Raw genomic sequence first — 4643 nt, forward strand, 5'->3', positions numbered from 1 at the left:
ATTTTAAAATGCATCAAAAGCGCTGGGGGAAAGGCCTTCAATCTGTCCTATGGAGCAGCACTGGGCTAGGTAAACCAATGGTTTTATTCAGTATAAAGCGGCTTCACTATTCCTGGGACAACCACGTAAATCTTATGTAATTCACAGTCCTTACTGTGGCCATGATTTGGGCATCTAGAAATCAAATATTTATTTAGCTTCACTGTAATAGCCTTCCCTTGGAGAAATTGTTTCAACATGGAGAAACAGTTTTGGAACTTGCTTCCATTTTAAGCTGAGATAGAGAAGGGAAAAAAAAAAAAGAATTTCCATAAATCCACCCATATAATTTCCATAAGACAGAGCTGCTGACAGGGAAGGTGAAATTTCTTTTTCTCTATCAAACAGGCTGAACTTCATTTGCCTTCCCTGCCTTGTTATGTTTCCTTATCCCCACAGCAGATTATTTTAAAACAGTGTTTGAAAAGTCACCTTTGGGAACAGACAAATTATCCATTCTGTTATGTCATGTTCTCAAGGAGACTCCGCTACAGCACTTCATTTGGGCAAGAGAAGAAGCCCTGTGCCAAAAGAAATGGTCTGTTATTTACAGACATATTTCCCTAGTGCTCCTCAAAGGGCTCATTGAAGCTGAAATTCCATCTGTCCCAGAGGTTGCAAAGGTGCAGCTTCCCATTTGCAGAATGACGCAGATGAGTATTAAAGTAACAGCCTGCATATCATTATATATAATTGTTAACTATAATTATAATACTTTATTTCTCTATCTCTCCCAATTGCCACCTGCTATAATTTTTATTCTGGCACACTTTTAGTCATTTTAGAGGTGCAGATCACCTGTGCAGAATAATGCATATGCCTGCGGCAGGGGGGCTGGGGGGGGGGCTGGGGAACCACCCCAGGAAGACTGTAATAATGGTTGCCCATTCAGTGCACTCCTTTTGGGAAGTCATCCCTGCCTGCATAAGCTACTGTGAATTGCTGTAAAAATGGCTTCCAGGTATTTACAGCTGGGTGTGCTTTTAAAAGAAGAAGCTGCAGAAGGAAATTATTATACAGTGGTACCTCGGGTTACAGGCACTTCAGGTTACAGACTCCGCTAATCCAGAAATAGTACCTCAGGTTAAGAACTTTGCTTCAGAACAGAAATCACGTGGTGGCAGACCGGCGGCAGTGGGAGGCCCCATTAGCTAAAGTGGTACCTCAGCTTAAGAACAGTTTCAGATTAAGAATGGACCTGCAGAATGAATTAAGTTCTAAACCCTAGGTACCACTGTATAAAATATTACGGGACAAACAGCTCCACATCAATTTCGGAATTGCCTGAAACCTCCAGCGGTGAGGAACCTTTTTGGGCCGAGGGTTGCAGTCATTGGAGACCTTCTAGTGGTTCCACGCCAGCGGTGGGTGGGACCAGAGGCAAAAGTGGGTGCTATAACCCATGCAAATTTTATCTTTGCACAATAGTTGACATTCCAGTCCAAGGTTTCAGCATGCACACCCACACAGCCCTCTTCATTCTCCATCCAGGTGTGCAAGAGCCATTGTGACAGTTCAGTGACATGTTCCAGCCAGGCCAAAGGCCTTGAAGACTGCAGAGCAGGGCTAGTAAGAGATGGGCTTTGGGAGTGGACGAGTGGCCTTGGGAGGGGGCAGGGCTGGGGAGTCCTGAGGTGCCAAACAGAGAGGCCTGGAGAGCTACGGTTGTTGCGTGGGCCTGAGGTTCCCCAACACACTATGCATTTAAGGCACTATGATGTCACGTGAAACTGTCATGGCTTCCCCCAGAGAATCCTGGGAGCTGTAGCTTGCTAATGATGCTGAGGGTTGCTAGGAGGCCCCTATTCCCTTCCCAGAGCTAGAATTATCAGGTTTAACAATCAGATTGGTTTAACAATCTTTCTTCACAGAAAACTTCTGGAATTGGAGCTCTGTGAGGGGAATAGAGGTATCCTAAAAACTCTTAGCAAACTAAAGCTCCCACGATTCATTGGGGGAGCCATGACTGTTTAAAGTGGTACCACAGTGCTTTAAATGTGTGGTGTGGATGTGGCAAGTCAGTCAGTTGCTAGGCAACCTTTGGAGCTTGCAGCATAAAATTATCAGCATCCAGTTGCCCTTCAGTGTTACAAGTTACTTTAGTTACTAGCATGCTGGTTAACTGATGCTTGTGCCTACTCAGGGCTGTTTGATATTTGGCGCTAGGTCAGGTTTGTATCATAGAGGAAGGGAAGCTTTAACCTTTTGCCCCTGCCACAAACTGAATCAAAATTTCTTCCTCCCCCGCGCCTGTTATTTGCAAGTTAGATACATCCCTTAATATACAAACTGTTCCTAACTGCAAAATGGCTACCCATTCTTTTTCTGCATATATGGATTCATTTTATTTTTGGACAGAGTCTTCCACTCTCTCCCCCACTGTACCCTCCCCACATCTTGAGCAAGCTACATCCTGTCCATCTATGTAAATCTTACAGCAGGAATCTCAACCATTTCTGTCTCTCTTCTGCATTTGTTAATTAAATCACTCGGTCTTTTCTTTTCTTTTCTTCTCTTCTCTTCTCTTCTCTTCTCTTCTCTTCTCTTCTCTTCTCTTCTCTTCTCTTCTGCTGCGTGTGAGGCCTTTGTTGTCAAATGTAGAGAAAGAGGAGGGACGGGTAAATGTGGAGAGCTGGGATAAATGCAGACCCCTTTTGTGGCTTTTAATGGTCTGCACAAATAACTGCAAAATGTGTCCATGGGACTAACACAAGGCAAGCTTTCAACATAAAGATTCTTCCCCCCTCACACAACAGCAGTGATTTGTGAAATCATCTGTCATGTGGCATCGTCAGTGTGCATGGTGTGTAACAGAATACAAGAGGAGAGGCCCCTACCCCAAGGAGCTTACAGTATGGCATTTGATGCTTGGGAAACAATAGAAGGCGGGGAGGTAAGTGGACATGAGGCAAAGGGGAAAGCAATAGGCAGTTGTTTCAGCTCTGTGTTCTCGGGTTTACTTCAGGCTGCAATTCAGCAAGGCACGCCTGCACACTTTGTGCTTCTGAGCAGAGCAGTCCTAACGTTCTGCTGCCACCACTGAGACGCTGTGGAGTGGCTGAGATGCCACCACACCCGCAGCCCAGCTGCTCATGGAGGCAGCAGGAGTAGGTGGGTGGGTGGGTGGGGCAGGTAGATAGCACTAGGTTTCAGGCTGGGCCCAGATCAGGCCCTCTGTCTGCCAGCGGTGGCAGTGAGAACAGCTTGGGATCCAGTGGATCCCAGGCCAGCTCAGCCCTGCTGTTGGGTTGCCCTGTTGTAGGGACCAAGCAGCCTCCACTGGTAGGGATACCACTTTTGTTGGGTGGGAGACTGCAGTCGAGGCTCCCGCTTGCCTGTCTGGTGGCAGGCCAGTTGACCTGGCTGGAGAGAGCGGAGAGATGGGTACCTTTGTTCAATCCAAAACCCTGACGACCTTGTTTAAGGGGGGACTGGATTGCAGCTCGGCAGTGAGCAGTACTCTGTTTGAGATGCATCCTAACAAGGCTTCTGTATCAAAGAAATAAATACCTAATGATTTCAGGCTGCACATATAAGCAACTATGATATTAGTCATCCCTTTGCTTTTTGGAAATGTGTTTGCAGATCATTACACCCAACTGAAACACCAAAATGTGAATAAGGCAGGCTCATTTATGAGGTTCCTACTACTCTGCGGGAACAAATAGACAGCTTAAACTAACAGAAGACATGGAGAAGGATGAAGAAGCACCTCCTGGTACTGTTCTATTTTCACATCTGGAAGACAAAATGCTTATCATCATTGTAGTCAGAAAATTCCACAGCTTAACATCTCAAGACCGGCATTCTTGTGCCTTGGGCAATCTCTGTTCTTTCATTGGAAAGTGAGAGAAAGATGAAGAACTACAGTGGAAAACTTGACTGCCTAGAAGCAAATGTCTCAAAGACCATCAAGCCACCGCCAAGGTCTCTGTTTCTGCAGGAGAGCCACCTTGCATACCCTGACGGTGTTATCCCCATGGCTTTTAATTTTCCACTTTGGATGACTTGATTAATCTCTCAGCTGGTCATCCTTGGACACAAACTGTGCAGAGATCAGCAAAGATTGTATTAGTCTGTTAATACTGAAAAGTTTCTAGATATTAATTATGCTCCTCAGAACCAGCTCTGCTGGACTCCAAAAGCTCACCCTACTGCTTTTCAGCCTCTTTCTTTTATTTTCTTTTCTTTTCTTTTCTTTTCTTTCTTTTCTTCCTTTCTCCTCCTCCCTTATTTCTTAAGTCACCCCCTCAGGAAGTTAATAAACAATTCTATTTGGAAAGAATTGTCCAATATTTTCAGAAGTCAAGCCATCCAGTTTTTCCCCACTAAGGCAAAGCCTGCAGATGCCGAGTAGATGAAACCTCCACTTTTGAAAGGAAGGCAGAACAGGGAGGAATAAAAATGCAAGAAATAACAAGCAAAGCACAGTTGCTGGTTCCCTTGATGCAGTTCCTTCAGCTACTACCAGGAGTAACATGGATGCAGTCAATACCATACAAGAGGAACTTCCAAACTGTGGCTAGCAAGGCATGAACCCAGCAAGCTCCATGGCCGAGTGTGGATTTCAACTCTGGTCTCCCAAATCCTAGTCTGACACTCTA

The 4643-nt window shown here is 45.3% G+C and overlaps 1 long non-coding RNA gene across 1 annotated transcript; it reads left to right on the forward strand.

The window, feature by feature from the left end:
* Positions 1-1868: 1868 nt before the first annotated feature.
* LOC309345466 lies at positions 1869-4427 on the forward strand. Its single transcript, XR_014158242.1, has 3 exons — positions 1869-1948; positions 2796-2932; positions 3625-4427. It is a non-coding gene; the product is annotated as an uncharacterized lncRNA (long non-coding RNA).
* The last annotated feature ends 216 nt before the right edge of the window (positions 4428-4643 follow it).

This window comes from Podarcis erhardii (genome assembly GCF_964252035.2).
Source record: "Podarcis erhardii genome assembly, chromosome: 1".
Lineage (NCBI taxonomy): Eukaryota > Metazoa > Chordata > Lepidosauria > Squamata > Lacertidae > Podarcis > Podarcis erhardii.